Here is a 23,086-nt window from a genome sequence, read left to right as displayed (position 1 = left end):
TCCCCAGTTACCATCCTGGCTGTCACCAATGAATGGTCTGAAATACCCCTAGGTTGGTGAGTTATATCACTAACAATATGTGCGGCCAGAACATTACCTAGGATAAGATCTATTCTTGAAAATGAGGAATGTGCACCTGAGTAGCATGAATATTGTTGCACCCCCGGATTACTCATCCTCCAAAGGTCACACATCCCGGCCTCCTCAAGAAACTGGCCCATGCGGCTGCCATACGAGCCCTGCCACTCCTTACCTGGGGGAAATCTGTCTATTTCTTTATTTATTGCAACATTAAAATCCCCAACAGCAATGACAGGTATATTCGGTTTATCCACAATAAAATTCAGCAAGCTATATAAAACTTCTAGCCTAAAAGGTGGGGGATTATAAATATTCGCCAGTACACATTCCTGACTCCCTATGATGCAGTGCAAGAAAACATACCTACCCCCATCATCTATATTACTTTGCCTGCAGACGAACGCAATCTCTTTCCCAATTAGCACCGCCACCCCCCTGGAATAAGAGGTGTGTACCGCGTGGTACTGGTGCCGATATTTTTTAATTTTAAATTGAGCTATGGTATCCTTTGTCAAATGCGTCTCCTGCAGACAAGCAATATCTACTCTAAAAGAATCTAACATGTCAAATACCAATGCTCTCTTAGAGGGAGTGCCCATCCCCCTAACATTCCATGACCCTATCTTTGATCCCATTAATTAAACTAAGATCCGGGTATTATAATGGGGAGGAGAAAAAAAAAAAAAAAAAAAAAACCCAACCAAGCTCAGTCTGGAGTACCCCCTTATATTTTTAAGGAAGAAGATCTTCCCTATATCTACTAATTTATTGGCTTCCTGTTGTTTTAGTATTCCCAGCCTCTCCAACCTCAGTTCTCGCTTAACCACGTTTACCCAGGTGTCGGAATATTTACCATCTACAAAAAATGATAGCTCTGTGTTAACCCAAATAACAAATACAATTCTATACAAATCATACATATCCCAGTGTGTTGAGCATTAAATCCACTATCTCATTACAACCTTTAAATTTTATCCCCATATTTATCTGTGTCCTTTGTGACTTTGTGTGATTAAATGTGTCATTGCTACTTTTTTCCATGAGTGTGTGACTTAATACCCTATATTGCATTCTAGTATTCCCAAAACTCATCCCCTTAACCCACCACCCCCACCCTCCCCTCCCCCCCCCCATCCCCCAATCCCCCCCATACCATTCTAGGTACCCCCTAGGGGCATTTTTAATGGCCAGTCCATACCCACCTACCCTTCCATACCACACCCTCCCCCCCAACCACACCACCCCCCTCCTCCCCCCACCCTCCCTACCCCCCCAACATTCAAAGCAAAAACAAAAAACAAAACCTAATGTACCCAAATCCCCTCTCAAGGTTGCACCCATTTCCCTTCTCTCATTACCACCCTGCTCCTTTTGTGAGTAAATATATCAAAATAATTATAAACCTTGTGCCCTACCTCTATATACTAATATTCAACACCTTTCCTCCGTTATTTCCTGGGCAATTGATCCTTCTTTTCCTCTAACCATGCCAGTGCACTGTCCGGGGACTCAAAAATCTGACTTCCCCCCAGTGCGTTTATCCGTAGTTTAGCTGGGTAGAGGAGAGCATATGAAACGTTGAATTTCTGGAGGCTACGTTTAACCCCCAGGAACCCAGCTCTGCGTTTCTGTAGGTCTGGGGAGAAATCTGGAAATATTGATATCCTTACATCCTTATATAAGACCTTCCCCATCTCTCGGGCTTTACGCAAGAGTGTTACTTTGTCCCTATAATTTAAGAACTTTACTAAAATTGGTCTTGGGGGGCTACCGGGGGGGGGGGTCTGAACGGGATTCTATGCGCTCTTTCTATTGAGAATTGTTGAGTAAATGTCTCTCCCCCAAACACCCCTACCAGCCATTTTTCCAGGAATACTACCGGGTCTGGACCTCCACTCCCCTCAGGGACCCCCACCACCCTCACATTGTCCCTGCGAAGTCTATTTTCTATCTCATCAAACTTCCCCGCCAGGGTCTCAATTTCTCCTCTCCAGATCTTCACTTCTTGCTTCAGTGGTAACAGCTCATCTTCAACCACACTAATTCTGTTTTCCGCTTCCACCACCCTTTCTGCTGTTTTCTTGAGATCATTTCGTACTAGGGTCAGGTCCGCTTTAATATCCTTCATTTGATCTCCTAAAATCCCTAAGGACTGCTTGCATGCATTTATTGCCAATAAGATATCTTTTAAGGAGGGTTCCTCTTCTGTCATACCCATTGGAGTAGCTGAGGCCTCCATTTCTTTACCAGAGGCGCCTGGCCCTTTTACAGAGGAGGTTTTTGTTCCTGTGTGGAGACCCGACTGTCCTTGACTTTTCCTGTCCATTGCTGACTTATTCAGGGCTTGCTGTCCCCCTTTGTTCGGAGTATGCTCCGTGGCCAGGACCATTTTTTCTAACTTCGCGGACGCTGCCACCGCCGCTGCAGTTGCCCCTGCCACTGTAGGGTAGAGTCCCTTTTCCTTCTCCTTTTCTTTTGCTGACCGCAGGGACTGGGTTCCCATAATGTCATGATTGGGATGCTCTTCTCCCTTCCTTCTCCCTGACATGATAGTTTTACTCTTTATGGAATTAAGCCTTATATTGCATGCACAGTCCCAGAGAAGAAAGAAAGGGTTATTTGCCCAGCTCCACCCCCGCCACCTCCTGGTGTAACTGCTGATATCTAAGTGATATACACCTCTTCGCCCCCGGGGCTATACTCAGTTTATGTTGCCAAGCTGCTTACACCTTTTATTAATCTGCACCCCTGGGGTTCCAAACAGCCCACTGAATATTCAATCCTACCAGGGGCTCTCAATATGGTGCACAGCAGTCTATGCAGTTAAATCAGAGACAGGGCATAATGGTCAACATGCAAAGTCAAATATGATTAATACTATACCACACTGCAGCAAGAGTATCCCCTCTGTTTTGTGAAGTAGGCAGTCCCAGAGGTTCACTTCTACAGTCACCGCGGTTATTTCAAACAGGTCTCCACAGCACTGATTAGCATCCGCCTCCTTTCTCCTCTTACCGTCCCCTCCGCCTGACTCCAATCTCCGCGCCGGCACTTCACCCAACCCCAGTACGATCTACACCGAGTGATGTTCCTGCTTCTGAGGGCTTCTCAAACTCAGTGTCCTCCTTCACCACACGCTTCCGCCGGCTGCCGAGCCCCGCTCGTCTGTCTCCCTCCACTACCTCCTCCACTACGCTCCGACACCGCTCCGAGCTCCAGGAAAACAGTACACGGCAGTGTGGCTAAGCGGCACAGCAGGGAGAAACCTGGATAGGCACCAGCATTCTATCACGGGGAAACCGAGCTATTCACAAGGTTTTCAGGCACCTGGAGCAGGGTGGACACAAGCACTCACTCCACCGCACACATCTCCGTCCGCTTCCGGCCACGCCCCCTCAGTTCTCTTTAGCATTTGACACTTTCAGAAGTCAATACAGGACATAACAGTGACATAGGGGTCAAAATAAGAGACCATGGCACGTGGCTGGGGGCACAGGCATGCAAAACTTCCCATAAGTGTTGAATATTGAAGAGGAGGCTGCATGAAATCAAGGAAAGGTAGGAGACGTGGGCCATCAGAGAGGAAAATATATACATACATTCACTATATTGTCAAAAGTATTGGGACACTTGCCTTTACACGCACATGAACTTTAATGGCATCCCAGTCTTAGTCCAGAGGGTTCAATATTGAGTTGGCCCACCCTTTGCAGCTATAACAGCTTCAACTCTTCTGGGAAGGCTGTCCACAAGGTTTAGGAGTGTGTCTATGGGAATGTTTGACCATTCTTCCAGAAGTACATTTGTGAGGTCAGGCACTGATGTTGGACAAGAAGGCCTGGCTCGCAGTCTTTGCTCTAATTCATCCCAAAGGTGTTCTATCAAGTTGAGGTCAGGACTGTGCAGGCCAGTCAAGTTCCTCCACCCCAAACTCGCTTATCCATGTCTTTATGGAACTTGCTTTGTGCACTGGTCCAAATCATTTGGTGGAGGGGGGGTTATGGTGTGGGGTTGTTTTTCTGGGGTTAAGCTTGGCCCCTTAGTTCCAACTGAAAGGAACTCTTAAGGCATCAGCATACCAAGACATTTTGGACAATTTCGTGCTCCCAACTTTGTGGGAACACTTTGGGGATGGCCCCTTCCTGTTCCAACATGACTGCGCACCAGTGCACAAAGCAGTTCCATAAATTTCCCAGAAGAGTTGAAGCTGTTATAGCTGCAAAGGGTGGCCAACTCATTATTGAACCCTACAGTTAAAGGTCATGTGCGTGTAAAGGCAGCCGTCCCAATATTTTTGCAATATAGTGTATAAATATATAGCTTGGACCAATGTAACTATGCATATACCATATCTGTGGGATCCCTCCAGAAGCTGGGGATTATTGTAGTAGTGGGTATCCAGTGATCTCCACTAGTTTCTGGTCCTGTGCTGAGAGGCTGCCCTGCTGCATTTAGAACACAGAGGATGGCTGCTCATTATGGGTGCCATTCAGAGAATTTCCCTGATTGGATAAAACACGAGAAGGTGGCCTCATGCTCTATCCAAAGGGATAAAAATGTTTCGGTGGTCTCCTGTGATCTCATACAGTTCCTACCTTTTTGTTTCACCAACCCCCCTCTCAGATTGTGAGCTTGCAGGAGCAGGGCCCTTCTAACCCTCTTGTTTTGAATTGTACTGTTGGTGTAGTGTTTCCCTACATTGTAAAGTGCTGCACTGTTGGCGCTATATAAATCCTGTATAATAATAATACACTTCCAGTTTTGTTTCTCTATTTTTTTTGCTATCCTTTTTCCTTTTTTTTCATGCATTCTAACTAATTCTTACTGCTTTGTTTACTGTGAGACATTTTAATATCTTTTTACTTACTGTCTTCTCATCATTTATTGTCTTATAATGGCAGCCATTAAGCAAGGTTGTTGATAAGATAGAATACCCTAGGCTAAACTCACAAAGTGAAAATGCCAAAATAAGAATCTTTAAGTGACAGTTGTTTTCAGCTCCATTAGCATCACATGGCTGAAATAAAGACCCATTGTGTAAAGCTTTGTGAATTGTGCCACTTGTGTGTCTGTGCTTTGTCCCACAAGTGGGTTCCAGGCCTATGTAGCCACTTACGGCTCTGGGTGCCATAAATAGCATTTGATAAGTCTGCAATATGCATAGAAAGAAAGGTTCATATTTGGGGTGCCCCATAGTCCCCAAACAAATGAGATACTGTCATAAAACACATAACTCTTATGCACACTGCTAAAATCTAATTTTGGTAAGAAAACTGTAAGTAAACATGCTGATTACAGTACACGCTGGGGAAGCAAAGCAGAAAGCACAATTTCACATAACTATGCAAACACAATCTTTGCTCAGTTATCATATTATAACCTCTCACATATAATTAGAATATAGCAATAAAAAAAATGTAAAAAACAAAAGCAGATTTACTAAACAACTTTAAATGCCACATAGACATTTAGTTAAATGTAGCTTTGATCAAATATTAAAAATCTTGCATTATATAAACAGCAAAGTGTTCTGTTAACAGTTAACCTACCAATGGGTGAAAAACATTCAACCCTTTCTGTTTTAATTTTATTTTAGTCTCCAGCACACTTCTAAGCATGTATGGACAGTTAGCATACTTTTAGATTTTGGGAATTTAAAGTTTTCAGTCAAAGTGACATATGAAGGTAGCTAATTAGTAGGATTCTGAAATAAGTCAGCCCCAGTGTCCTCATAATTTCACACATTAAATGTTCACTGGTCTTGCAAGCTAGAGTCATGGGTAGGCTAACACCTAATTACAGAAAGCAGATGTTGGCAAGGCACTATAGTGACAAAGTTGGCATCAGCATTTTTGGGCAAGGGTAAATGTGTGCAGTGGCCTGGTTGAATGATTACCCACCTTGGAGGTAAGTATAATCACTTTGGTTGTATATTTGTATTTGTTATATTTATATTCACATTTATATTAACATTTGTATGCATACACCTCAGACAATTGCAAGGTCACATTCTGCCCAAAAAGAGAACTTGAGGCTGGTGGAATCAAAGGAGCACTCGCCATATGGTGTGCAATTATAAACATCATTCTTGCGCAATATGGCAGACTTACCAGGTCTGACAGGTCACAGCTCACCATTGCTGCTCAAATACCATCACTACAATCTTCTCCTGCACTTGTTCCACATCTGATGTCATCCCTCTTTGCCGTTGGGTGGCCAGGAGCCGAAAGTCAATGTCCCATTTACAAAGGTCTAGAGGCTCATGCACACAGATGGTAAAAGGTTTTCTGCACCAAGGAAGCCACAGGTGGCTCTTACAGCTGGCCATAGAAGTGAATGGCTGTACTTTGCCAAACTCAGGTAAATGTCAATGCTTTTTTGCATCAGCATTTACATGCACATGTATGCATGTATGTTTCTCCCTGATCTGTTATCCAACATTGAGAGTTCCAGAAGATGGCTGAAGCTCTGGAGATATCCTGGAGGCATTCATGGGAGTAGGAGAAAAGGTAGCTTGGAGGTCTTGGAGGAGCAGAGAGGGCAGTTTAAAATAGCTGCACTGTAGTGCATGTATAGCGTGTTATGATGACACATACTGTAGGTGTGAAAGGACCTTATGAGCTATTTATCTTCTTTATTGCTGGTCCAAAACAAGGCTAAAAATAATCTAGTAAATCGTTTTTAGCCTTGGTGTTAAACAACAATAAAGGAAGTAAAAAGCAGTGGGTGCCCTCAATTTCTTACTCTTTTTAAAATGTGAGTATTGAGATTGTCCACTTTTATATTCATGAAAAAGTGCTTCTCTTTTTCATGCTGTATTTTTTCAAAACTTAAAAAGCACATGTGTGCATTTTTCTTTTTCTAAATCCAGGATCTGGATCTAAATGCAAAATGTAAATAACCTGGCAAACCAGGATTAGATATAAAAATTGGAGGTAAGAAAAATATCTTATTTTGCCAACAGCAGTCATAACATTGTCATAAAGCTCCTACCTGTGTTATCAATTTGAGAGGCTGCTATGGCCAACATACTTTTCTTTTCTCAACTTTTTAAAATCAGTCCCATTATCACAGTAGCGGATGAAAACTACTTTTCTCTGAATGACCGACATTTACGTGAATGGAACCTGTTGGCTGTATCTCTTTTAGATTATCACTCATTTTAGCACTTTGATATTGCACTTTTGCTGGTATTTAAGGTACCATATCGAAATTAGTTCCAGTAACGCGTGCACTGAAATGATATTAAAACTGCCAAACTCCTACACACAATTTTCATCATGACTCATCTGTTCAAAGAATGAACTTTGTCAGCAATCCCCTATCAAAAGCCTACTTTTTTCTTTGACAAAGTAATATCTACTTGAAGACAGTTTTGTAGCCAATTTAGTTCCAAGTCATTTGATTTTGTTGCACTTGGCAAATTCCAAAAAAAGATATGATAGATAGTAATGCTGTTTTCTATCTTTTGTCACACAGACTTATCTTTCTTTCTTTCTATTCACAAACCTTTTTTGCTGTGTCCTTTCCGATCCCATCGGATTTGTTAAAAATTGATAGGGAAGAGCAAGTCTGTCTGCATATTGAGGTTTGATCTAGATTAGACTAGTTAACGTGTATTTTTTTATAAAAAAGGTATTTAAAGTTGGTGTAAACCCCAACTTGATGACATTTAGTTTGCTAAAACACTGTGTATCTTAAACAATTGTAATTTGGTAAATAAAATTATGTTTTCACTTTTTCATATTTTTTTGCATCTAATGCTGTTGATCTCTCCAAGCCTCTTTCAACCATATGATTTCTACATGCATGTGCTCCAGCATCAACTGTAAAACATTGCCGTGTTTGGAGGAAGAAAAATGCTGACTATGACCCTAAGAACACCATCCCTACAGTCAAGCATGGAGGTAGAAACATTATGCTTTGGGTTTCTCTGCTAAAGGTATAGGCCGACTTTGCTGCATTGAGGTGCCAATGGATGGGGCATTGTAAAATCTTGGACGAGAACCTTCTTCCCTCAGCCAGAACACTGAAGATGGGTCATGGATGGGTCTTAAAGCATGACAATGACCCAAAACATACCACCAAGGCAACAAAGAAGTGGCTCAAGAAGAAGCAGATTAAGGCCATGGAGTGGCCTAGCCAGTCTCCAGACCTTAATCCTATAGAAAATGTATGGAGGGACCTGAAACTTCAAGTTGACAAGTGACAGCCAAGAAACTTTAAAAGAGAAGTAAGGGTTTTTCTTTTTTGCCCATTTATACTTACCTATGCTGCATCTGTCCCCCGCTGCCTCTGCACTGAGAACTGGGCGATCGATCATCGCCGATGGCTCAGTTCTCACAGATCCCAGAGCGGAGAGCTGCTGACTGTCAATCAGCAGCTCTCCTCTCTGCTCCTCCATGCTCATTGGAGCACTGAGCTCTGGAGGGGCTGGGAGCGGCTGTCTCAGGCTCTCAGCGCCTTGCTGAGAGGCTGAGACAGGCATCAGTCAAGGCACCTGGTGGATCCAGACTTTATTGTCATGATGACACGGTACCTGGACTGATTCCAGTGACGTCAGGAGAGAGCGGACTTCAGACCGCTCTCTGCTGAAAATGAGTCACAGGAGTGCAAAAGGAATTGCACTCCTGTGACCCATAGAAGAAGCCCAGCCAAACGAGCTCAGGCTGGACTTCTCCTTTAAGGATTTAGAGAAGATCTGTAAAGAAGAGTGGACTAAAATGCTGCCTGAGATGTGTGAAAACCTGGTCACTTACTACAAGAAACGTCTTACCTCTATGCTTGCCAACAAGGGTTTCTCCACCAAGTAGGAAGTCATGTTTAGCTTGGGGATCAAATACTTTTTTTACTCACTGAACTGCAACTCAATTTATAACATTTGTATCATGTGTTTTTTATTCTGGATTTTTGGTTGATATTCTGTCTCTATCATTTAAAATACACCTATGATAAAAATTATAGACCCTTTATTTCCTTGTAAGTGGACAAACTTACAAAATCTACAGGGGATCAAATAAATATTTTCCCCACTGTATAGGTAAGCCTTATTATAGGCTTACCTGTAGGTAAAACATAAACAAACCCACATTACTACCACTCAGGGGGGTAGTAAATGTGAAGAGGAATGGATCGCTGCTACTCCCAACCAGCCCAGGTGAATAGATGATAAAGAGCAGCACCAGCCTACATGTCCCCACCAAATCATACACCCTAGAGCAGGGGTCTCAAACTGGCAGCCCTCCAGCTGTTGCAATACTACAAGTCCCATCATGCCTCAGCCTGTGGGATACATGCTTGTACCTGTCAGCCTTGCAATGCCTCATGGGACTTGAGTGTATGGTTTGGTAGAGACATGTAGTCTGAGGTCGCTCCTTATCATTTATTCACGTAGGCTGGTCAGGAGTAGCAGTGATCCTTTTTTCTTTATATTTACTAAACCCCTGGATTGGTATTAGGACCCCATGTTCTGGGACACAGGGATATGCTTTCACCTCTACTTTGAGTGGTGCCAAAAGCAATCAAACAGGTCTCAGTTAAAATACACATTGCAAAGATTACCCAATCATGTGCAAGAATTTTTTTATTTTTTTTTTTAAAACAGTGTTTTTGCTTGGACAGGTTTGGCTAAAAGAAGTCAGCAGTGCTTCGTATCATTCACTAGGCTAAAACTCCCTTTAAAAGTGAACAGTGTAATTGCTTGTAGTAAATCTACCCTTAGTCCTCACCAAGGGTGACAATGCAGAAGCACAATCTTGGCAGGATCCCTGGGCGTGTAGCCTTCCCTGCCCCTTGCACACAAGATGATGCTAGCTTCTTCCTGGAGGAATGTCCCCTACCAACTGTTATCCATGTGCCTTGCAGCACTGAGCGGGTGCCTCAAAAGAAATGTTGGTGCTACTCTGCAAAATACTAGCCTAGTAATGAGGGAAGTTGGATTCCTATCAATGGCCTTGGAGACAGATTTTTAGTGCAAGAGGGAAATAAAGCTGAAGTTTAGTGATCTATTTTCTTTTTTCATCAGCACCAAAGGTTGGAGTTACATGATCGAAGAGTGTTTTGGATGCTGGTGACTGCTCCACTGTTCCTTGAAATCTTCATTCCTCTGCCACTCTAAGCTTTAAGGACAAGTTACCCCCAGGAATTGGAAAAACAAACTTTTCAAATGATTATCCTGAGAGTGTTACAATGAAAACTTGACAAATTCAAATAAAATTTATGAAAAATAAATTGTTAATCCCATTCCATTTACTAATTTAACCACATTTACCCCCCTTCATGACCAGGCCACTTTTTGCGATACGGCACTGTGGTAATGTAACAGACAATTGCGCAGTCATGCAACACTGTACCCAAATAAAATTTGTCATATTTTCCCCCACAAATAGAGCTTTCTTTTGGTGGGATTTGATCAACACTGCATTTTTTAATTTTTTGGGCTAAAAACAAAAAAAGAATGACAATTTAAAAAAAAAAAAAACAACAAAAAAATGTTTTACTATCTGCTATACAACAAACCTAATAAAAAACATGTAAAAAATCTAATTTCTTCATAAATTTAGGCCAATATGGATTCTGCTACACGTGTTTGGTAAAAAAAATACCAATAAAGCATATATTGATTGGTTTACGCAAACATTATAGCATTTACAAACTTTGAGATATATACTGGAATTTGTATTTTTTTTTTATACTAGTAATGATGGCAATCAAACTTATAGCAGGTCTGCGATATTGCGACGGACAATCGGCCACTAACTGACGGTTTTGACACTTAGCAGGAACCAGTGACACTAATACAGTGATCAGTGCTAAAAATATGCACTGTCACTGTACTAATGACAATGGCTGGGAAGAGGTTAAACATCTAGGGCGATCAAAGGGTTAACTGTGTGCCTAGCCAGGTTTTTTTCTGTACTGTATGTGCTGCTTTTACTAGGGAACGATGGATTTGAGTCCCTGCTTTGCAGGAACACAGAGTCATCCCTTCCCCCCTGTCAGAACGGAACTCTGCCTTGTTTAGCTCTGTTCTGTGTCTCTGCCCAACGATCGGCGGGTACTGGCGGACATCCAGTGCCCAGCACCCGCAGATTGGCTTCTACTGTGAATAATCACAGCAGAAGCGATACGCCGGCGGCAGGCGTGCACCGTCTGCAGGCATATAAGTGTAAGGCTGACCGCAGGTCAGCCTGTAATTGTAGGAGGAGTCAGGCTGCATAAAGCCTGCCCTCCTTCTTCTCCTTCCTGTGGTCGTAGGATCTCGTGTGATGCCATTTCCGGGTTAGGGCAGGTCACGGTATCACTTCCGGTTTCGGCTTGCAGGGCGGCAGCATGGTCGGCTGCAAGGTTCTCTCCCGGTAGTCGCGGTTCTGGTAGGTGTGGGCGGGTGGCATCAACGGAGGATCCACATCAGATGCCACCCGTCCTGCTCAGGTGCTGGCCTGGGTTGGGGGGGGCAGCCTGTTGCGGGGGGCAGCCTGTTGTGGGGGGCAGCCTGTGGCGGGGGGCTGGGAAGAGAAGTGTTAGACGGCAAAGCAATATTGCTGCAGCGATGCTGTTGACAAATGTATACTTTCGGGCTGCATATCCAACTATGTGGGCAGGGTGAGCTCCTATAATCATCCAGGAAAGTTGGCAGCAACATCAGGAAGCGAAGGAGGGGGGAGGTTAGTCTGTACAGTAAGAGAGCATAGCAATTGGAGACATGTTCTAAATCTGAGTGCTTCTAAGCTCTGTAACATGACCATGCTAAGTAGCCAGACATCACAACATAACAGCGGTGGGATTCAAATGCAGAAACCAGTCTCCCACAGCCTCTCTACCTCCAAGCATCAAGGGACAGGTAGGGCCAGAGCCAGGTTGCTTGGAAGGAGAGCAACAGGGGGTTGGTGGAAAGAGGCACAAGGAAGGGTTGATCAGGGCACTGCACATAAATCTTATTACAATGTGATCCGATTCGCCATTAGAGCTAAAGGATGGATGAGAACTTGCTACTCCAAGGTTCAGGGGTAATTCAGGCGGTGGGATTGTCATGACACTTGCTCATTCGCCTGTCATCTCATCATATTCTGTGGGGGTCCTTTGGGGGCATGCAAATTACGATTTCTAAGGTAATTTATGGTTTCTCATGCATGTTACGGTTTTCATGCGATTTACGATATCTTTTTCATTTTACGGTTTCATCCAATTTACGGTTTCTTATGCATGTTACAGTTTCGCAGGTATTTTACGGTTTTATGCATTTTACGGTTTCTCGTACATTTTACGTTTTTCTCATGCGTTTTACGGTTTTCTCATCCATTTTACGGTTTTCTCATGCATTTTACGGTTTTCTCATGCATTTTTACGGTTTCTCATGCATTTTACGGGTTCTCATGCATTTTACGGTTCTCATACAATTTACGGTTTCTCATGCTTTTTATAGTTTTATGCAGTTTACGGTTTCACAAATTTACGGTTTCTCGTGCATTTTACGATCTCTCATGCTTTGTTACGGTTTCTTATGCTATTTACGGTTTCTCATGCAATTACGTTTTCTCATGCAATTTACGTTTCTCATGCTGTTTATGTTTCTCATGCTATTTACGTTTCTCATGTAATTTACGTTTCCCATGCAATTTACGTTTCTCATGCAATTTACGTTTCATGCAATTTACGGTTTTCTCATGCAATTTACGTTTCTCATGCGATTTACGGTGTTCTCATAGAATGTACGATTTCTTATGCAATTTGTCACTTCTTATGCCTATATGTGTTTCTTTCATTTCTCACGTTTTTCATGGTTCTCACGTTTCTCTTTGGTTCCCATGTTTTCCCTTGGTTCTCACGTTTTTCCATGTTTCTCACGCTTCCCACGTTTCCATGCCTCTCACATTTTCGTGCTTCTTACGTCTTCCCATGCTTTTCAGATCTTCCCATGTTTCTCACGTCTTCCCATGTTTCTCACGTCTCCCCATGTTTTCTCAAGTTTTCCATGTTTCTCTCGGTTGCTTCTCTCGTTTTCCCATGCTTCTCTCGTTTTCCCATGCTTCTCTCGTTTTTCCATGTTTTTCTAATTTTTTCACAGGTCTATTACGTTTCATGTCATGTGTTTTTATGTCATGGTCTGTCATTCGCTGCATTTCCGTTAGTTAGTGCTCACATTCAGGGTCTGGCACGTTTACAGATCCGTACGGGCTGAGGTTTCGTTTTAATGGATTGTTGTCCCACAATCTTCTCGCCTGTTTTCCGTACGTCATACGTGCACGTTCACCATTACACCTTTACTACTACCCACCACGGTCTGTGGGTACCTTAGCCCTGAGTGTTCGTTTTAATTTCCTGTCCTGGCGTTGCAGGTTGCTCGGGCTCGCTCACTGCATACAGTAAGGGGGTGTCGTCATTAGGTTCACATTCTTACGCTCTTGGTCTTGTAATTTCTGCACTCACATCATCATACTTGTCAGGTACTAGGGGTGTTATGTCTTGGGCTGGTTATCTGTAATGTTATCTGGTTGCTTTCATACAGCTGAGTTGTTCATGTTCTACCACTGCAGATTAACCGTCACGTTTATGGGTTTAACAGATTGAGGTGATCGTTTTTAATTGGCTTGTTCGGTGGCAAGTCTTCTCATCTGTTCTTACGCTGCTTATGTATTTCGTACAAACTCACGTTTCTCATGCAGTTCACATTTTCTCATGCAATCTACGTTTCTCATGCAAATTATGTTTCTCGTGCAAATTATGTTTCTCATGCAAATTACGTTTCTCATGTAATTACGTGTTCTCATGTTATTTACGTTCCTCATGCTATTTACGTTCCTCATGCAATTTTACGTTCCTCATGCAATTTTATGTTCCTCATGCAATTTACTTTCCTCATGCAATTGACGTTTTCCATATAATTTATGTTTCTCATACAATTTGTTGTTTCTATGATAATCTCACTTTTTATGTTTCTCCCGTTTTTTCCAGGTTTCTCATGTTTTCCCAAGGTTACTTTCGTTCTCATGTTTCTCACGCTGTTCATCAATTCACGTTCTCGTGCTACCGGTGTTTCTCATGTAGTTTGCGGGTTCTGGCAGCCTCGGGGTTTTAGGCTGCTCACGTTTCGTAAGCTCGCGCTATACATGGGTTTCGTTCCTTCACGCAGCTTACGTTCCTGGCACAGGTTTTCTCAGTATGCTCGCGTTTCTCTCGTAGTTCATGTTGCTGTCCTAGTGGTGTGTCACTTACACGGAATAGGTTACCCAGGGGACTGCGGTTCTTCCTTGTCCAATGCACACAACCTTTTATTTCCTAGCTACATTTGGCTAGGGTTGGCAAAAGCATGGAACTATTGGTAAGTCAGCCATGGCAGCTCCAGCAGCCTTTACGGGCTCAGGGGCTTTAGTGGATTCCGAATTTTCTCAGTCTCTAGGCCAGTATCAGTAGGCTTCCTACTTGGTTCGGTTTTTGCCTCTTTTAACTCATATCGGCACAGCATTGTCGGGGCGTATCTGATTGGGACTCAGCATTTCATGTTGTTAGTAGACCCCGACAGGTCTTTCTTTATTTGCTGTGTATTCTATTAAGCCATCCTCAGGGTTCCTGAAGAGTAGCCCTCCTGCTGTCATCAGCAGACTTCTCATCATGGGTCATATTTTCCGTGTCGTATCTATCACATTCTCATGGTCTCCTTCGTGTTGGGTACCAGCTCGGTGCTCAAGGCAGGCCTATACCCGGCTTTTTTGGTCATAAGAGATAGGAGCAGTTTCTGCGTATTTGTGCCTGGGACCCCAGCCATATTGAGTAGGTGGAGGTCGTCTTGTTTCTCTGGGTTTGGCCCAGAGCCACTTTTTGAGATACCACAAGCGTTTGTTAATTTGGTAGATCATACGTTATTTCAGTGGGTAATAATTTGGCATCATATTCATCCTACTGGTCATTTTTGCCCCCTTTCAGGCATACTGACCACTTGACCCAGGCACAACTCAGGTCTATGTTCTTTGTTGCTCTTTGTTCCTTTCCTACACTATCCACAGATTGACTCCGAGTACAAGTGTAAGGCTGACCGCAGGTCACCCTGTAATTGTAGGAGGAGTCAGGCTGCATAAAGCCTGCCCTCCTTCTTCTCCTTCCTGTGGTCGTAGGATCTCGTGGTCCCACCCACCCATTCCCTTTCTTTTTCATTTTATTTCAATTCATACTTGGGTATGCCCCCTTTCAGGCATACTGACCACTTGACCCAGGCACAACTCAGGTCTATGTTCTTTGTTGCTCTTTGTTCCTTTCCTACACTATCCACAGATTGACTCTGAGTACAATACAGGATCACTTTTATATATTTATACATATATGTGATCTGGTGCACTGCTGCCACCATGTAGCAGTAAAACTGCTATAGGGCAGTCAGCAAGTGGTTAAAGTGAATCGCACATTAAAAAGTGGCACTTTTTCCTAGTTTCACATGTAAAAACACTAATCTAAACCTACATAAAAAAAAAAAAAACTGACGAAAAAGTAAAAGATAATGACCCTAGACTCACACTCTTAAGATTTGGGATCTTTATTTATCCCAGGACCTCAGGGAAAGGCTGAATAACACTTTCTGAAAGGTATACTTTACTTTATCTTATTATTTTTCAATAATGCCCATTTAAATGAAGATATAATATTATTCAGTTTGATTAGTATGCTATTGCAGTTGATTTTACAAACCATTTGCTATCTTCTGTCCTGTATTATGCATCAATCAACATTTTTCTAATAATGGCATTATTATTTATGCATTGAATTCTCAATAATTATGCTTGTCAAGCTGTTAACCAGAATAAATTATTGATATCCTTTTTGAAAAAAAAAGTCTTTACTAAAGGAAACAGCATTGATTAAACTATCAGCAATAAATAAGCAGTAAATCCCATTGCAGAGATGATTTAAAATGCAATTTATTTATTTGATTTCAGCTTTTTGAGATTAGAAATCCCCAGGGTGAAGTGTATCATGCAGGGTTTATAAATCCATATATTTTAAAACAAGATCTCTTTGATGTGCCACCGTTGAGTGCAGAAGCCTTTTACAAGCATATAAGTAACTTTCAGCACTTCAGTAAATAAATGCAGCAGCACGCAGAAATGTGTTCTTTTTATTTTCTGTGTTTTCATGGGGAGATCAAAGGTTCTGCTTTATACCCTGCAAACATGTCATATACACCAGGAACATTGGCATGTGTACCCAGGGCCGCCATCAGGGGGGTACAGGCATTACACCTGTAAGGGGCCCGCCTGTCTCCAGGGGCCCGACTATCGCCCCCCTGACAATCAGCGTACCGTTGAGCCAGCCGAGCAGAGAAAAAAGAGATCACAAAACTTCGCAACGCCCCCCCCCCCCCCCCCCCCGCTTATCAGCTGGGGAGGTGGAGTGTAAACATGAATGAAGAGAACAGTTTCGCTTTCGCTTATTGGCTGGGCTGGCAGCAGAAGAGGAGGAAAGTAAACAGCTCGGCCTGCGCCAGCACACACCCCCCCCCCCCCGCTTTAGCTGAGGAGAAGGAGAGAGGAAACATGAGATCAGTAATGTAATGTTCGCCAGCACCCCCCCCCCAGGGCTTTCACACCGGAGCGCTGCGCTGGCAGGACATCAGGAAAAGTCCTGCCAGCAGCTTCTTTGGAGCGGTGAAGGAGCGGTGTGTTTACCGCTCCTCCACCGCTGCTCCCCATTGAAATCAATGGGGCAGCGCTGGGATACCGCCGGCAAAACGCCGCTATTGCGGTGCATTGCGGACGGTTTTAACCCTTTCTCGGCCGCTAGCGGGGGGTAAAAGCACCCCGCCAGCGGCCGAAGTGCGCCGCTAACCCGACGGTAAAATGCCACTAAAAATAGCTGCGTTTTACCGCCGACGCTATGGGCGGCCCAGTGTGAAAGGGCTCTAAATGTGTCCTGCTGACTGTGCCCCCATGTGCTGTTTATCTCCTTCTTCATGGATGGGACACCCTAAGACCCCTTTCACACTGTGCCACCACCGTCATCAGCGATAAGGCAGCGCTATTTTTAGGGCTGCTTTACCGTTGTTTTAGCAGTGCTATTTGACCGCTAGCGGGGCGGTTTTAACCCCCCGCTAGCGGCCGAAAAGGGGCTAAATCTGGAGCGGCATTTTGCTGGCGGTATAGCAGCACTGCCCCATTGATTTCAATGGGGAGGAGCGGTGGAGGAGCAGTGAGTTCACCACTCCTTCACCACTCCAAAGAAGCTGCTGGCAGGACTTTTTCTGATGCCCTGCCAGTGCACCGCTCCAGTGTGAAAGCCCTCTGGCTTTCATACTGGAGTGAATGGAGCCAGTTATTTCAGGTGCTATTTTTAGCGCTGTAGCGCCTGAAAAATGCCCACAGTGTGAAAGGGGTCTTAGGGCCCTTTCACACTGGGGCAGGGGCGGCATCGGCGATAATTGTAAGTGGCGCTTTACCGTCAGTATTCGACCGCTGGGAGGGGCGGTCTTACCCCCCCGCCAGCGGCCGAGAAAGGGTTAAAAAGCACAGCAAAGAGCCTCTGCAGAATAGCCGCGCTGACTCATTGATTTCAATGGGCAGGAGCGGTATACACTCCACTCCTTCACCGCTCCAAAGATGCTGCTAGCAGGACTTTTTTTCCCGACCTACCAGCGCACCGCTCCAGTGTGAAAGCCCTCGGGGTTTTCACATTGGAGACAAAGCAGCGACACTTTCGGGTCGGTTTGCAGGCGCTATTATTAGCGCAATAGCGCCTGCAAACCGCCCCAGTGTGAAAGGGCCCTTATGCTTACTAGGTATAAGAGTGTTAAAATAAAAGTGGGTGCACCGAAGAACTCGGTGGGATGGTCAGTGGGACGACCAGTGGCCAGGCCCTGTAGAATGTTGGGGGTCGGGCCCCAGGGGGCCCAGGCCTAAAGCTGTGTAAGGGGCCCCAATACCACTTTAATTATTTAACTGCTTGCCGACCAGCTGCCACAGTTTTACTGTGGCAGAATGGCATGGCTGGGCGAAACAACGTTACCTTACGGCGCTTTTTGGCCACTAGAGGCACGTGTGCCCACAGCATGTGCCCAGAGCCGCGATCGCTCGTGATAGAGCGAGAACCAGGATCTGTGTGTGGAAACACACAAATCACAGTTCTCTCAGGGGAGAGGAGACAGATCGTGTGCTCATACAATAGCCAGTTCCATCCCCCCCACAGTTAGAACACACCTAAGGAACACAGTTAACCCCTTGATGGCCCCCTAGTGTTAACCCCTTTCCTGCCAGTGACATTTATACCGTAATCAGTGCATTTTTATAGCACTGATTGCTGTATAATTGTTAATGGTCCCAAAAATGTGTCAAAAGTGTCCAATTTGTCCGCCGCAATAGTCCCGAAGAAAATCGCAGATCGCCGTCATTACTAGTAAAAAATAAATAATAAAAATGCCATAAATCTATCCCCTATTTTGTAGACGCTATAACTTTTGCGCAAACCAATCAATATACACTTATTGCAATTTTTTTACCAAAAATATGTAGAAGAATACATATCAGCCTAAACTGAGGAAAATGTTTTTTTTTTTTTTTTTAAATGTGGGATATTTATTATAGCAAAAAGTATAAGATATTGTGTTTTTTTTTTTTCAAAATTGACGCTCTTCTTTTGTTTATAGCGCACAGAATAAAAACCGCAGAGGTAATCAAATACCACCAAAAGAAAGCTCTATTTGTGGGAAAAAAAGGACGTCAGTTTTGTTTGGGTACAGCGTCGCACGACTGCGCAATTGTCAGTTAAAGCGACGCAGTGCCGTTTCGCAAAAAATGGCCTGGTCATTGAGCAGCCAAATCTTCCGGGGCTGAAGTGGTTAAATAAATCAGACCAGACATACTTCTGGGTTTAAATGGCCATAGCAGCCCTTTTATTACAATCACCGACCAGAAAATAACTTTATTACATAATATAACCGTTAATAAACAGAAAAAACATACCCTAACCCCTCAGCCTGAATGTAACTGCCTGTTTCTATGTCTTAGGATTTTTGAAGGCACCTTTGACTGACCAACTAGCTGTATCTGGTACCACCTTGCCTTTTCACGGGCCCAAGCTGCAACTTACACCGACTCGGGGACAATTGTTTGGTAACTTCTCCAGCCGATACAGCCAACTGCCCCATCACGTATGTATATGAGTGAGTGGTGTTGCGCTGATCCTTAGTGTAGAAACAGGTGAACATAGAATAATAAATAATAATAATCAATGCGCTAGATAGGAAAATGGTGAAATGGCGTAAGCGTGGGGGATAATTCGTATTAGGAAATGTTCATTTAAATATTCAATATCTTCAATAGTGCATAAAGAATAACGTAAGTATACTCAAATAAAATATCACTTCAATAACCTAAAAATAAAATCCACATAATTACAATATAATAACGTGATACTATCAGAGCACCAGTGACTAGCTCTGAATTTAAAATAGAATAAAGTGCATAATAAGCGTACATGTATACTTGGACCAGTGAAATGTAAAGTGCGGACAAAAGGTGCTATGTGCAACTCAGAATATGAAAGAAAAGTGACTGGCTATTTCTATATAAAGTGCATATTGTGCATATTGACATCAAATACTGAATAGAGGTGAAAAATATTTGGAATAAGAAAAAATCCTGTTTTGCAAAAAAAAAAAAAACACAATTTAAATGTAATGTGACAACACCGTGCTAACATGCACACGTTGCAATTAAAGTGCTAAAAAATGCATTCATAAATGTTCAAGAACAATCCTTGTGTATGATTGTGACAGCAACGTCCTGGCATGCACACGTTGCAGTTAGAGTGCTGGGGTGAATCACATCTAGTTTTTTTCTTCGTGTGCTAGACACTTTGGTGGGTAATAGCCCCTTACCTTCAGGTAATGGGGCAAAAGCAGGTAACAAAAAGATTGTTAAGGGCGTCCGCCTATGGATTCCAGCGCGTCCCTCTCTATCCTGGATCTTGGGTTGAAGTTCCCTCAGGTGTAATGTGGGGGGGTTGTATTCATAGGGGGTAATCGACAGAAGAAAAGCCCAATAGTGTAATCCAGTTTAAAACGTAACACTCTTTATTATAAAAATGCAGGTACTCACATAAAGATTGAGAAGCAATAGTAACAATCCAACGAGCAGCGAGCTCATGTGCCTCTGTCTGTGTTTGCAGCCTGTCTCGTCCCTACGCGTGACGTCACACCACGTGACTTCATCAGGGGATAGATACAGGCTAGAATCTCGTCCTTAAATAGTCTAACATGGATGGTTATGGGGCGGCCATTTTCCCGGAGTCTAATTAGGTTGTATACGGCGGCCATTTTCCAAGAGATATTTCACCGCTAGTTTCGCTTTGTGGTCTGTCTATATAGAAAGATCAGCTGACTGATGGAGCCAATCAACACCTTCCAGCTTAGTTGGCTTGTGCGGTGCTGTCAGCAAAGGTGGTTGCCTTGTTAATATTTTTTAGTTTGCGGAAGCTGGCGGGATAGAAGGCATCTAGGTAGGAATATCACAGAATACCTACATACAGCTGGTCAGACCATAATCTTGATGGATTATAGCTATATGCTATAGCTCTAAACGAGGCATGTGTAGATATGAGAATTATCGTGATCTCCACTTATCTCAAGAGGGGGGGGGAAGGGGAGGGGTGAATGCGAACGGGGAAAGAGAGGCAGCAGACACTAACAGTGCTCATCCAAATAAAACAATGGATCAAAGGAGAATACATATACAGGTGAAAAAAATTATTATTGTAGGACCAGTTAAACACTAAATTGATCCATAGCCTTATACATATTCTATAGATATTATAAATAATTCTATAGATATTAATAATCTAATATTGTATAAAATCAATCATAGAATCAATCATAACAATGCAATAAAACATATAAAAGGACATTATAAAAACCCAAGAATCTGAAGACAATACGTAAAAAATATGTATATATATGGTGGGAGCATGAGAGGACACCAAACTAGCATGTTATGTATGTGTCAAAGCAAAAATTAAAATATGTATATCTAAAATTATGAATTGCAAAGATAGCCAGAGTATCCAGTTGGGGTGTTCTACTAAAGATATCAGCTGGCATATTCTGCTACTTAGTGACCTATTAAAAATTGGTCACAAACCAAAGTGTATTTATAGTATGGGACAGTGAAGATACATATTCCATAGGGGGTGTATGGGAATTTACAGAATGGGAGGTAAAAATCCTAAACATCACTTACAGTACGTGAAAGTTAAAAATCACTCAGGAAGCAGTTTAGGTCAAACTCGATGTTTAGGCCTCGGGGCCAGAAGGTGTCCAAGGTGTAAATCCACTTGGATTCTAGTTTGCTTAGGGTTCTCACCTTATGGCCCCCCCGCCAGTGCTTAATGTATGGGGTGATCCCCCAAAAACTCAGATGTGTGGGGTCTTTATTGTGGCAGGTTAAAAAATGTTTGGACACGCTGTGTTTGTCATAACCGCGGAGAATGTTTTGGACATGCTCCTTAATACGGACTCTTAGGGGTCTCTTTGTTCGGCCTACATATTGGAGGCAGCAGCTACATTCCAGTGCGTAAACTGCCCCTTCGGTGTTACAACAAATAAAATCTTTAATCGCATATTTCTCCCCTGTACTGGTGGAGCTAAAATTAAATACTTTTTTATTTGGATGTTTCGTCCTAAGACAAGCGTAACACCTTTTGCAAGGATAAAAGCCATTGCCAGTAAAAAAGGAAAACTGTTTTTTGGGGGGGTCTACTACATTTTTGACCACTATGTCCCTAATAGTGGGTGCTCGCTTGTATATAAATTTTGGTTTTTTAGGGAGGATATCTTTTAGTTGTTTATCTGCCAATAGAATATGCCAATGCTCTTTGAATATTTTTTCAATTTGTTTATATTGTGCGTTGAAGTCCAAGATGAGGGGTGTACCCTCAACTATATTTTTCCGTTGTATAGTTGTTTCTTTAATCATTTGGTTGCGGTCAAGTGTGGAGACTTCTGCAATTTTGGCCTCGATGAATTTATGATCATAGCCTTTAGATTTGAATCTTTCGCCTAATTTTTCTGCTTGTTCAAAATATGTTTCGATTTTGGTACAGTTTCTTTTTATCCGTATTAGTTGTCCTTTTGGGATATTGAAAATCCAATTTTTGTGGTGACAGCTTGTGGTAGGGAGGTAGCTATTCCTGTCCACTCCTTTAAAGTGCGTTTTAGTGCTAAATACTGATTCATCTAATGAGATCTCCAAGTCTAGGAAGTTAACATTTTTCTTGCTGATGTCCCAGGTGAGTGAGATATTTCTATCGTTGCTGTTGAGTTTTTCAAGGAATTTAGTTAGATCTTTTTCTTCTCCATCCCACAGAATAAAAATGTCATCTATATATCTTTTGTATATGATGAGCTGACTGGGGCGGTTACCAAAGACAAAATATTCTTCCCATTGTGCCATAAATAAACCAGCTATGCTTGGGGCGAATTTTGCGCCCATAGCTACACCGGTTTGCTGATGATAGTAGGATCTATCGTACCAAAAATAATTATTTCTGAGGCTAAATTCTAGGCATTTGATCAGAAATTTTCTTTGTGAGCATGGAAGATTGGTATATTTTCTTAGACCCCATTTTGCTGCTTCACATGCTTTGTGGTGGGGGATAATTGTATACAGGGCTGATACATCAGCTGTGGCCATGATCCATGTTTTATCTTCTCCTTGGATATTCTTAATCACTCGTAGCATCTCTTTACTGTCTTTTAGATATGCTTCGGTTTTTTGGACTGCCGGCTGCAGGAAAAAGTCTATGTACTGACCCATCCTTGATGTTATTGACTCAATACCGTTGACAATTGGCCTGGGAGGTGGGTCAGTTTTATTTTTGTGTATTTTTGGTACTGAATAAATAATTGGCGTCCGGCAGGAATCTGGTATAAGATATCTAACTTCCTTCTTGTTCAAAATTCCCTTCTTTGCTCCCAAATGTACTACTTGTTCAAGCGCTTTTCGACATCCAAAGACCGGGTTCTTCAATA

Source organism: Aquarana catesbeiana, linkage group LG08 (genome assembly GCF_042186555.1).
Source record: "Aquarana catesbeiana isolate 2022-GZ linkage group LG08, ASM4218655v1, whole genome shotgun sequence".
In the NCBI taxonomy this organism is placed as follows: Eukaryota; Metazoa; Chordata; class Amphibia; order Anura; family Ranidae; genus Aquarana; species Aquarana catesbeiana.
Note: the sequence above shows the minus strand (reverse complement) of the source record.